General features: G+C 41.9%; 1 protein-coding gene across 10 annotated transcripts in view; it reads left to right on the top strand.

The window, feature by feature from the left end:
• THRB (thyroid hormone receptor beta) overlaps positions 1 to 12,937 on the top strand; it is a 177,149-nt gene that overhangs the window by 93,822 nt on the left and 70,390 nt on the right. Inside the window, exon 1 of one of the 10 annotated variants that reach the window (XM_063325198.1) lies at positions 2,705 to 2,753. The exons of the other annotated variants lie outside the window; for them this stretch is intronic. The gene's annotated coding sequence lies outside the window, so the exon portion shown is untranslated. Of the gene's footprint in view, positions 1 to 2,704; positions 2,754 to 12,937 lie in introns of those variants that run through there. 10 annotated transcript variants of the gene reach the window in all.

Below are 12,937 nucleotides of genomic sequence, written 5' to 3'. Positions count from 1 at the left end.
AATTTATTATTTTGGTGTAGAAATGAAGGTAAAAATAATTTGTGAATGCAGTTTCCTTGCGAGGGCTTGAGTTTCTGCCCAAGGCTCAAGCATTCCTTTGCCTTCCTCTGTGTTTTTCCAGCCCTGCAATATGACTGAATGTTGAATATTGTAGTGTCAACAGCTCCTTGTATTTTCACTTGATACAGTTGAGCAAAAGTTCTGACATTCAGCTGAAATGTTTGAGGAGCCATTACCAGCATAATTCTGCTTCTTAAGTAAATCTCATCTTGGTGCTTGAAATCTAAATGGATTAATATTTTTAATGTCTTGTTTACAATGCTGCCTATGAAAGCCTGTATTTGTCTACTTGCCAACCTTCCTTCTTGGCCAGGAACCGTTCTGGCGTGAATCTCCACGCTGGGCTCCCATCCATTTTCCTTGAGTCTCTCTGGTTCCCTCCCTTTTCCTCAGGGGCTCTCTGGAAGATTGTCAGAAGGGCTTTAATTTTCTTGAGCAAGTCAGCTTTTTTTGACTCCTAAATATTTCTGCCCCAGCCCTGAATTTCAGAGTTTGGCAGCCAACCACAGATAGCTTGCCCTGGTGGTGTTACAAAAAACCACATCTTTTCTCAGGTTTTGACGAAAACAAACCTAAAAACAAGCCAGCATTAGCTTTGCGAGTGGGCAGGAAAAGACGGTTAAGAAAAAAAAGAAGCTTGCACGGGGTGGGGGGTGAGGGGGGGTGTATGTGTGACTTGACAAGGTGCCCAGCAGTCACGATGGACTAAAGGTGAGCTAGTAGATAACTCCTGATGTAAGATTATATACGTTAACAGCGTACTACAGTATTTTGCCAGCAGAGACGTACTCTCTGGGAATGCCAAAAAAAAAAAATCCACAAAAAAAAAAGACAAAATGGTGCACTCCGGTGGCACTGGCTTAGATATGATTGCTGAGGGTCTTCGGGGGTAGGCAGGCTCTTAGAGGAGAGGCAGGAGACTTGCTGAGTGTCACATAAGCCCAAGTGCTAAAGCAGCTAAAGCAAGGTATTAGAAAGTAGAAACCAGGGGCGTATGATATCAGACTACATTACGGTAAAGTTATGCAGCTGTAGGTATGGTGAACCCTCACTTCTGAGGAGGCCAGCAAATCCTCACTAGTGGTTATTTTGATATGCGATACCCTGATGCTAATCTCAGAAGTTGAATGCAAACCCAGAGAAACCCCAGCAACAATAACAACCCTTAGCCGAGTGAGAAGCACTTGGCAGCGCTCACTGCCTTCTCAGAAAGGGAGAGAGAGCATGAGCTCGCTCAGTGACGGGGTGCAAGTGTCGCCACGAGGGATGGACGGATCTTTACGCGGTCCCCTCAGCTGGGTACGTGTGGAATGAAGAGGCGGTGTCTCCGCATCGCAAGACCGAGACTGGTAATCAAACAGCTCCCCCCTCCCCAAAAGCGACAAAAATTTCTACTTGGTCTGTCTTCGGATAAGGTGGGGGTTTGCTGCCTGGGCTGGCGTTAGAAGGGGGTGCAGCAGGGTGGCAGCCCTGGAGCAAAGCCTGGTGAGATCTCCCTTTGGCCTGCTTGCCCTTGCCCTCAGATGGGCAGGAGCCGCTGTGACCACAGGGTGGAGGAGCAGCCACGTTGGCCCTGCCATCAGGATGGCACTGGCCTGTCTCCAGTCCGTCCCCTGCCTCGGGAGCTGGGCTCCAGCCTCCTGGGAGGGTCCCCCTGTGCTGGAGGTGAAGATGAAGGCACGGATGAGAGGAGACAGCTGAACCCCCTCCATGTTCCTGCCCACAAGGGTCTTCAGGCAGGGGCCGGCTGTACCCCAGGAGTGAGTGAGTGAGTGAGTGAACACGTGTTGGTGCGTGTAAAGACGCTGATTTCCAAAGAGATTTCAATTTCTGGTTCCTAACATGCCATTTAGTTTTCAAAACATGGTGTTGCTCAAAATGAGATGGATTGACAAGACAAAATAATCTTGACAATCTTTAATTACAGATAACACAAGATATATGAGTATCCTTAATGTTGTGTAGACTAGCCTGTCTGGCACTAAAAAATTCCAAAAGAAGTATAAATAGCAGGGATAAGGAAAAAGGAAATCTGCATTTAATATGTGAAGCAGCTAAGTGTTTTGCTACCCTTTATCGATTATTGATCATTCTCTCTGCTGTTCAGAAATCATCCGGAGTCGGGGATTCTGAGTATTTTATTTCTTTTTTAAAAAAGCCTCCTTGCCTTTTTCAGACATCAGGACTACAAGATGAATGTGCAAACATGAGTGTGTGAGTCAGGAAACATGCCAGCGGAGGTGGCTGCGTGAGCGAGTCTGTAGGTAAACAGAAATAAAGTTAATTGGCAGTTTTCTTGTATAGCACGGGCAGCTGAAGTCCTTCTCACTGGAAGAAATTCTCTTTTCCCATTATCCTTCAGCATTCTCTTGGAGGGATTGTCTCAAGGGAAGTGAGTGAGTCAGAAAATATGCCAAGTTCATGTCACGGCTGTTGCGGCATTTCTTTCTCTTGCTGGCCTCCAGGAGCTTTATTGGCAAGTGTTTTTAAAGGAAATGTTGGCACAGGAAGGCCTTATTGTTTATGTCATGAAAGTCTCTTGGCGTCTTCTGCCTTGTTATTTTCTCCCTTAAATGGGGAAATTAGGAGTGGGGGGGACTGAGAAAGGAAAAGAGGAGAGAAGCAGAGTATTAACTTCCAGACTGTTGAGGGTTGCTACCAAAACTGTTCTCCCTACGTCAGGATGTATCTTGGTGAGTCCTCTCTTTCCTTTTTCTCCGTTGCTGCTTTGCAGGCTCTGCTGCAGCCAGCGGATCGATTTCTAAATGTATGTTTCCTCTTCATGCTTTTCAAGATGTGGCGTTTAGAGAGCTTTTTGGAAAGAGAGGAGCCAGCAGTTTTCTGGTGGGCTCTCCTCTGCCAGAGCAAGGCGGGGAGAGGCAAACGCGGAGCCCGGCCCGGGTCAGATCACTGACACCTTCTCACACGCTGAGCAGGGCTCTGTGATGGGCTGTCGAGGACATTTCATTAAGTTTTTTTCAGTTCTGTGTAAGGCTTGCATACAAAATACAATGTGATTTACGGAAAAGAAAAAAAATAAAATTGGGAAGTTCTGTGGAGCAGATGTGGTGGGTACGGACAGGAACAATAGCGAGATGCTGCGTGGTCAGAAATGCTGCTCGTTGAAAACCAAAGCAGAAAGCAAAAGCATTCATTTAAATGTATGCACATTCTTAAAAAAAAAAAACAAACCAAACCAACCCAACACCCCCCCACTAAACTTATTCATACGCACTGAGGCAATTTTGGCATAACATTAAAGCACACAAAAAAAGAATTATGTCCAGTGCAGCAATAAAAGTTGCTGTAACCTATTATCCTCAAATTAGGTGAGAGTTGTGAAGCCTCTGAGGATGCTATTAAAGAATTAAATGTTAACATTTCAAAGAATGTTTCAGTATTTAATATTTTGTCATTTGGAAAGTGAAAAGTTAACTCTCTGCTTGTGATATGTCATGGCAGAAAGCCTGTTTCTGTACCAGGTTCGTTTTTATCTATGATATTTACCTTTCTGATATGTATGTGTGGAGCTCAAAGATACGGGATGAAAAATCCTTTCAGGTTAACGTACCGAAGATATGCCTTCATGTACAAAAAGGGCAAACCCCTATTTCTTCTGGATTTGCTACCAGCAGGGGAAAAAAAAAAAAAGGCAAATGCCTATTTTTGTGAGCTCGATGTAGAGTAATTGACATGTAAGCCACTTTTCTTTGTACCCAGTTAAACTAAGGATTGTCTGTGGGATTAAATATCTATTTCAAGGCTGTGATGCAGTTTTTGTGATGTCTCTTCAAACCCTAAGTATTTGTTGGTACATAATACATCTTTTTATTGTGGCGTCTTACTTGCATTTTGGTGATGCTTTTTTGGAATGCTTTTTTTCAAAGGAAAGGGAGACGATTAATCTTGGCTCTTAAAACCTACATTGTTTTGCTTTTCAACTCTTTCATGTGTCTTTGTTTTCTGACCTACCTATTTGTGGGTCTATGCAAAATTCTGTAGTGTATAATAGTTTAATTTGTGGAAGCTCTTTCCTCCCCCCCGCTTCCAGTTTTGCGCTGTGATTTGCTCAGACCTTGCCTTCACTTTCTTGAAAAATGTATATACCATCGAAGAACGTTACTTTAGAGGAAAAGTTCTCGTAGAACATGCATTTCTAGGTCTGAATATTCTTAGATCTTGTTATTTTTTCAGATTTGGGATCTTGTTCAGACTGTTACAGGAAAAGTGTTGGCTGCCAGCATTAGAATCCAGGGAACTGGAACCTGGATCTTGCTTGGAAAACATCTTTAGGAACAGTGGCAGTGGCTCATATATCCCTGTTTTCAAGTATTTTTACCAGGAATGATCCATAAGAATTGTTTTGTAAAATTCTAACCATAAAAACAAGGTAAAATACCCCTTCTTGTAAGCACTGGCTGATTTGTATTTAATTTCTTTGGATGAACATGAATCTTTAACAATATAGTCGCTTATAAAAGGACATCCTAGTTGCATATAGTATGTTACAAGTGAACCATTTTCAGTATGTTTTAGTTGTTATCTAGAATAAACTTTCTCTGGTTTTCTCTATGTGCCATAGATATATTTATCTGTATCTATGAATATATTCAAATAGCTGTAAGTATCTCAAAAAGATAAGCTCTGTCATCCTTAGGGGAATATCACCATGGATTTTTCTTCTGTATCAGGAATGCTGCATTTCTCTGTTCCAGCAGATAGAAACCTTTGTGCTGTGTTCCTCACATCTCATGTCATAACATGAGAAAAACCAAACCATAAAAATGGGTGTGAATAACTGTACTTTGGCCTTTGTCTGCTATCCACTTTACCAGCCAGCCAAAATTCTTTGGACGTGACAGTAAAAGTGCAATATTAAATCATCAGCCTATACCTACGGCTCCAGTGTTGGGTACAGTGTGACAAAACTGCTTTATTGCTGTGCAGGAGCACGCAGTGAGATGCATTAGAGCTCTGTTAACACAGTGGCACAATGAAATTTTAAATGGAAAATTGCAATTTTCTGAACGGAAAGTTCAATTCAAAACCTTTTGGGTTAGGTAAGCCTGGGCTGGACCCAGGGGACAGTTGCCTGATGACCCTGTTTTCGTCCTGGCAGTCTGCTCCGTAGCAAGATGCCTGGCATTGACTAAGCCAGCGGGTGGGACACGCTCCCTGACCACGGGCAGCCGGTGGCCCTGCACCCCTCGGCTGTGCCTGGATGTCCTGGAATCCCCAGCTGAACCTATGTTCCAGCTGCTCTGAGAGGTCCAGGGTGCATGACCGCAGTTGCCCAAACTGTTTTTTGTTTAAACTTTGGCTAATGAGACATCAGCAACAAATACAACATCAGCAGGAAGGATTTGTGTCAGAAGTGGAGAGAAACCGTGCACAAAACCAGCAAATGGTGCACTACGCCCCGTTCCCTCCTACCTGTGCTGTGGGTAACCCCAGCTGGGTGCTGCCACGGGGCCTTCCTCCTCCTCCTCCTCCTCCTCCTCCTCCTCTTCCTCCTCTGGGAGCCTGACTCCCATCTTCCCGCTTGAGGGAGGTGCTGCTGGCCTCTCTTCCCAACGCCCAGCTCCTGCCTTGCCAGTGGTAATTGCCAGAACCTGCAGGGTTTTGGGATTTCCATGTCCTTGTCGAGCTGGGTTGAAGCCGCCTGGCAGGCAGAAGGTGGGAGGGAAGGTGGTAGTGGAGTAGTGCACAGCCACTCTGATAAACCTCATTTCCTTAGGAAATTGCATTGGAAATGTCCTTCTCCTCTGTCCCGTGAAGCTTTGAAGTCACCTGTGAGCTTGTAAGCCTTCATTTTGGGCTACTCGGTTGGTATTAGGCTTGCTGGTTTCCTTTGCAATGAACTCTTCAGAAAACTACCTCCACCCTTTCGAGAACTTTCTCCCCTCTCCCACACTTCCACTCATTTTTATTGCATTGGAGAAAGAAGGAAAGAGAAAACGGATATGGGAAATAACAGTCTTGTAAAAAAATTTTTTTCCATAATTCTGACAGCCAGACTCTGTCACACGTGCGTAAAGAGCTGGTTGGGATGATGAGTGCTGTCAAACCACAGCTACAGCTCAGAGCGGCAGTGTGGACTGAATGGGAAGAGGGAGTCAATTATAATTTAGGATTGTTTGTTCATTGTGCAGGCTAAACAGCATGCTTGATTAGGGAGAGGTCAAAATTCACAAGTCTACCCGGTTGTCCAAGGGAGGCAATGATTTGGGGAAAAAAAGTGATCTGGTTATAATCTACTTGGATTTCCAAAAGTTTTCAATAGGGTTCTTTCCTGAAGGCTTATAAAGAATTAAAGCTGCCGTGCAATGAAAGGGAAACTCCTGTTGTGAATTAATAGCAGGTTAAAAGTTAGGAAGCAACGGGGAGTAAATGGTCAAGTTTTACAATGGAGGGAAGTCACCAATGAAGTCCGGTAGGCATCAGTCCAAGCGTCTGGGTGGTTCAACATATGGAAAAGGAGGGAAATATTGAAGTAATAAAGCCTGCTGACAGTGCTGGAGTCAACTGGGAAGAGTTGTAGAAGGATCTGACAGTACTGAGAGTGACCAAGTAAAAAGACTGGCAGAGGAAATTCAGTGGCAGTAAATGTTATTTTAGAAGGAGAAGAACTGCAGTCATACTGGACTTGTGATCACTTAGGAAAAAAGTGTTTAATAGATGCTTTTATGAAGATAACAGCTGAATGCCCATCAGATGTCAAAACCAAAACATTGGGAATTTTTGGGAAAGGCACAGAGAAAAAAGCCATATTCTCCATGTTTCACTCTACATAGGACTGCATCCAAGTGATGCAATCTTTGTTCCCATCGGTGAGATTTTCATGTCTGTAGTGTTAGAGCTCATGAAACAGCACAATATTTTCTGCACATAGACATGATCGAGAAGCCCTGTAATACTGAAGGACAAATGAAGATAGACTCTGAATAAAAAAGGATAGTTCAGCTGGAGAAAGTTATGCGTACTTTGCTGTAGTGTGCCTGTCTTCCGTTGTGTTTTATTCCAGGATGTGTTAGTCCCAAAGGACTTTCTGAATGGGCGGATTCAGATGTATGTGCGTACAACTGTTATACCTGTCAAATCCTGTATTTATTCCTGAGCAATTTTACCTAGCAAAACTTGTGCCTGTAGGTATTAAGCACCAGTATCATGTCCATAAATACATAAAATTAACCAGTTTGCCATAGCTACTTCGCAGGTACAATAACTTGCATATTTTGTATATATTTCAGTTGTTCTCATAGTTACAAACTCGCACATTGTGTGGTACGCATACTGCACTTAATGATTTCCACTTTCCCCTCCCCATCCATCTGAAGGTTTCAGATATTTAATAGAAGAAAATCTAATTGTGTTCATGATTCAAAGGTCTTTGAATCATTTCGCTCATGGTTTTTTATGATCTTAAAAGTTCCCGATTCCTAACAAAAAAAAAAAAAAATTGCAAAATTCTTTGTCACCTACAAAAGGCTTGAGATCATACTGACCAGACTGCTCTTCAGAATTATGTAGTTGCATTCAGATAGCTTAAAAGATTATTATTGCTTCCCTGATAAAAAAAAAAAGATAGGTTATGCTAATATTGTTCTAATGTTCATTTAATATATGTACAGAAGTAATAAGTAAGTTTACAATTTACATATATACTCCAATTTAAATAGAAAAACATTGAACTTGAAGAAAAGCAGAATAAACTTTGATTGATAATCAGTGTGTTTTTTCATGGAAAAAGTAATGCAAAGATTGCCCCTGTATAAATAGATCGTGCATAATGAAAGAAAATGTTATTTCTGCATTACTTAATTTCTCATTTTTCTCCCTGACATTTTGAATCAAGCATTAGTCTGCAGAATAGATTCGAAATATCAGACGTAAAACAAAAAGCCGAACTTTGTCTTCAGAATGTAGTTTCATTAACTTCATTGGGCATTACTCAGAGCAGGTCCATTTTTAGCATATTGCATTTGCATACTGACCTTTTTTGCACTGTGAATGAAAATTGGTGCTGTGATTTGTTGATTAATCCCGTAAAATAACATTTAAGACTTCATTTAAATATATTCTTAGGTGAACAATAATGACATTTAATCCATTACAAGAATAAAAATGTCCTTTATAATAATAAAAGTAGTTCTAGATAGATTCCGGATAGTTGAAAAAGGTGGTCTTGCAAAGCGAAGTCTTATTTTCAGAAATGGTGACGTTCTCCCTCTGTCTTTGGTAGCTGTCAGTGAAGTGCAGAACTGTTGAAAGTTTAACGATCTCATGCAGGACAGATCTGGACATTAGGTCTGAAACGAGGGAATGCGCATACATTTGCATGTGTGCACACGCTGACAACATTAATTTGGAAAAATGTCAGCTAAAAAACCTGAGACGGAGTAGCTACTCCAGGTGAGCTACATAAATGGATGCTTTTATTTCTCTTCCAACATGATCTTTACATACTTTAATTTAAACTGAAAGCAGACTTACTCCAGAGGAAGTAATCTGGAATAGTTAATGTGTAAGTTCCCTGAAGTAATGACTGAAAAATACGTACGTAACTGCGTTGTCCTGCTGAGATCCCAGGTGGAGGACCCGCTCCAGTTTTGCATTGTAGGAGAGATAACGAGCAACCGGAAAGAGTCTAGGCAAGAGTATCAAGAAATATTAAAGGCTTAGGAAGCTTGAGTTCTAAGTAAAGGTTTAGCGAAGCACAGCTGTTCAGTTTTGCAAAAAGATGATTGGGAACACCATGGTAATACTTCTCATTAAATGCATAAAAATGAGCTGTGAAGAAGAGGGAAAGACAGCATTGCTTGTGGATATAGCAGGACACTGTGAGCTGAATTTACAGGAAGAGGACTCTGTATTGGGAAAACCACTCTAATTAAAGTAAGAGATGAGCAATAGAAGAGGCTGCTTAGGGTAGGTGTGGTGTTTGAAGCTCACATAAATGGGCCTGGATTTACAAGAGACATAGACCAACTCGCAAATCTCCCTTGGTCTCACATGGTGAGGTGTACGCTCTGTCTCACGCAAGACACGCTGTAGTAGTCCCAACAGGTGACCTGTCCTATGCCAGAATTTATATAAAATCCTGTAAGGTGAAAACCCTTTCAGTCTTTTCTGTCCTTCGCTACTTCGCCCTGCACTTAGCGCAAGCCCTGCTCATGAATTACAGCAGCACCCGCCCTGCTGGTGTGTCCATACGGACAAAGTAAATCCACCGCTGGATGGGAGCTGATGCCTGCATTGGGAAAATGAACTTCGGAGTTGTTGAAATGCTACAAGCCCGTTGAAAGCTGCAATTAAGTTCTTAACGTGAGGCTTAAGGATGCTTCATTGCTGTTGCTATACACAAATTGGGAAAATACATGCAGATTGTTCTGTATCAGAGAGGTTATTCGGCGTTTAATTTTCTGCTGTGTTTCTTGGAAAGAGGAAGCAAGCTTTCTGTCCTTCACACTCCAAGGTTCATTCTGAATGCCGGTTGCTGTACAGCCTACCGTGGCACCTTCTTTAATTAGCACTTGCTGCTTTTCTTCTGCTGAAGAGGATTGTGAGAGTGGCAGACTTCATGTCTTTACTACCAGCGAGATGGGAAAGGCTCCTGTAACTTTTATAACTGATGAGCTGAGACAGCCTGGCTGCCCGTGGTTCCTAATGAGCAGCGCATGACACAGTGCAGAGTATTGGCAAGATTAACGAACCCACATTTCCTTACCAGCAGACTGACTTGTAATAGGAATATAGAGAAGGAGTGAGAGTGTTAGCACAGGTAACGTAGCGTTATACTGAAATGAAAATCCTTTGCAACCAGCTACAGAAATAGGCAAAAAATCTAAGGTTTATATTTGCAAATCCAGAATTCATGCAAGTGATTGTGGACTGACCATTGCTAAAAGACTGAAGCCCTAAAGGGAGAATCTGCTATTGACCTTATTTTGGGAAAGTATTCCCATTCAGGAAAACAGTTCTCTTGGCAACATCCAAGGATATTTTTTCTTAGTTAAAGTCCCTGACAGTACTTTTGTGACGTCTTTAACAGCCCCCCTCATTTTTTAACAAGAAGTTATTATCACATAAAAACCCTGAATTGAATAATAATAATTCTGATGTCTTCTGATCAATGGATTCCCGCTAAGTTTTCCTCCTTATTGGTGAAATTGTTTTCTACATGCTGTTCTTTGGAAAGCTAATGACACTTGCGATGGTTTCTGACTAAGAATTTGCAAATACCAGATTTTCATTTGAAGTTTCTGATGTGACGATACAAACAGCTCTAAGGAAGGGTAATCTTTTGGGTAATCTTTAAATGGTGAGGACACAGAGAGATTCATTTGAGTTGAATCACATATTATAACCATTCAAGTCATACTTTGGCAACTAAAGTGCTTAAAAACACCCACTGATTTCTTTATATTTCGTCACTCTTAAGGAAGACCAGAAAGATGAAACTTTAGGAGTCTATATGAAGGGGGAATGAAAGAAGCCTAACAAACAGTATATGGGCTTTATCTTATGTTCCTTCAAGGAGCTGAGCACCTGCACACTGGAGGGACTAATGAATTTGTTTGGAGATCAAAATGCTAAGAACAGTAGGGGAGTCCTTTGAAGGAAAATGCATGAAGGTTTTGCTTTGTGTCACCTGTTTCTCAGAGTCTGAAGGTCATTTCAGGCTTACTTCTTGGGGTTCCTTATGGAACTTATGTATGAACCCTCTCCAGCTGCCCATAGTGAGAGATGCCTTGGAGAGCGGTGGAAGCTAAATCCCACCCCTAAGCTAGTGAATTTGGGCTGGCAGCGCTCACTTCTGGAGCCAGGCATGTTAGATCCGTCCCTGTCTCCCAAAAGCAGGAGGAAATGCCCTATGCACAACAGATCAGGTTTGCAGCACTGAGGCTTTCCTATTCCTGTCTCTCATCTTCTCCAATTTGATTTCTGGCTCTGCGCCTCTTTGCTAGCTAGGTAGCGTTGGTCACGGTGGGGGTCTCAGTATCCCTGCTGAAGCTGTTCTTCCTTATATATAAAATATTTAAATATTCCCTGAAACCACAGAAAGAAAAAATGTCAGTCTCTTCTGAGATAAATCTGTGCAGCGCAGAACTGAAATCAGCCTGGAGTTGTTTTACATGGATTTTAAAAAACAGAACAAAACAAAACAAAATATCCCATCAGCTGTGAGAGAATACTGAGAGAAACAAATATTCCCCAGCATCAAGTGAGGGTTTATTTGGTGAATACATAGAAACGTATATTTCTTCGGGAGCTGAATTACATGGTAATACAAATTTTGTAAGACAGAAGAATATTTCAGGAATCAGCTCTCCAGTTCCAGAGCAGCTGAGACTTATAAACGGTGTGTACTCATAGTCTGGTAAAATTTCAGCTGAAGCCCTTGGTCTCGGCCAGTGCATTGGAGTTGGGAGACGATGTGCTGGTGAGGGCTGTGGAATTGCAAATGAGCACCATGCTCCATCTTCTCCTGGGCGGTGTAGGCAGCTTTCTGCTCCAGGCTGCTGCCCACCTTGCCTGCTGCCTTGAGCTGTCTCTGCTCTTCCGTGAAAGAATATAAGCAGTGGGTAGAAGTTCTCTTGAGTTAAATGGGAACAGGATCAGGCTATGATTCAGGATCAGACTGTTGGGGGTTTTTTTGCATTTGTGAAGTCCAAGTATTTCAGTTGGGAATCTCATCTTTATCCAACCCTTCTGAAACAGGGAATGGTGGTCAATGTAAAGAGGAGCTTCACTTGTGATCATTCTTCTGTACAGCTACCAAATGTTATATCTGGGTCCCAAATAAATTCTGAGTTTTACATCAAAAACCTGGAGCAGTGTGATTACTGCTGCTAAGAATTATCGAGGGGCATTTGCCCATATATTCATCTTGCTTTTTTTAAAATGAAATCAGTCCAAGTTCTTTCCATCTGATTTCATTAATTTAAAAATCTGTTGGGAATTCAATATTTTCTAATAAGAAACAAAAATAATTTTACCTGCATGTCACAAGTTTGCCCACACCCCACAGTGCAGTAACAAAACAAAGAAACAGAAAAAGCATGCAGGTTATTTTATGTTATTTAGCTTGTAAATCTGATTTTTGACATCACATGTACATTGATCTATTTCCAAACTATTGGCTGTCGCAGTGCTGCACAGATCCCAACAAATAGAGTTTTTTCTTCAGCAGCTTAAAATCCTATTCCTGTAAAAAAATACACTATGTGTAAAGTATCCCTCTTCATGAAAGAGCTTTAAAAAAGAATGTATGGTGCTGTTAAATATTCTAGTGGGCTGCTAAACCAAACAAGAAAAATGCTGGCAAGGGCTAACATCCCAAATCCTAGATTCTTCCTAGGAGTGCCTGGATTCTTCAGTGTTACACTGCTTTGTGCAGCTACTTTCATTTGTAGCATTTAACGGTGCCTTGCTCAGCTGTAAATGTGCTATGAACGCAGGAGGTGCTATTCAGTGGAGATTCAGTCCCTGTTTCTGAGAAAATGGAACATTTTTTTGTTAAAAAACTCTTGTAGGGAGTAAGAGGTAATATACTTAGTGAAGTTTCTGGGTTTATATCCATTGTAGATGTCTTGGTGTGGAGCCAGTCAGATTTCTTTCTGCCAGCTGGTCTCTGGATTTTATTAAGTCTTCTCCTTAATGAACAAGCCCCTTTTTCTTCTCCTTGTCTGTCTCCAGTTGAGAGTTGTAGGACTCCTCCTCTTTATTTTTGAGGATATTGACTCTCGTAGACGAATTCTTTTTCCTCTCTGGTACCTCACTTCATATTTGAAGCAAACTTCAGAAGCGCAGCCAGCACCCGAAGGCAGCACATCTGTCTGCTGGAAAACTAAGCCTTAGTTATTTCACCCGTCAG

The sequence above is a fragment of the Chroicocephalus ridibundus genome, chromosome 2 (assembly GCF_963924245.1).
Source record: "Chroicocephalus ridibundus chromosome 2, bChrRid1.1, whole genome shotgun sequence".
Taxonomy (NCBI): domain Eukaryota; kingdom Metazoa; phylum Chordata; class Aves; order Charadriiformes; family Laridae; genus Chroicocephalus; species Chroicocephalus ridibundus.
This window is presented reverse-complemented; position numbering and strand designations above follow the sequence as displayed.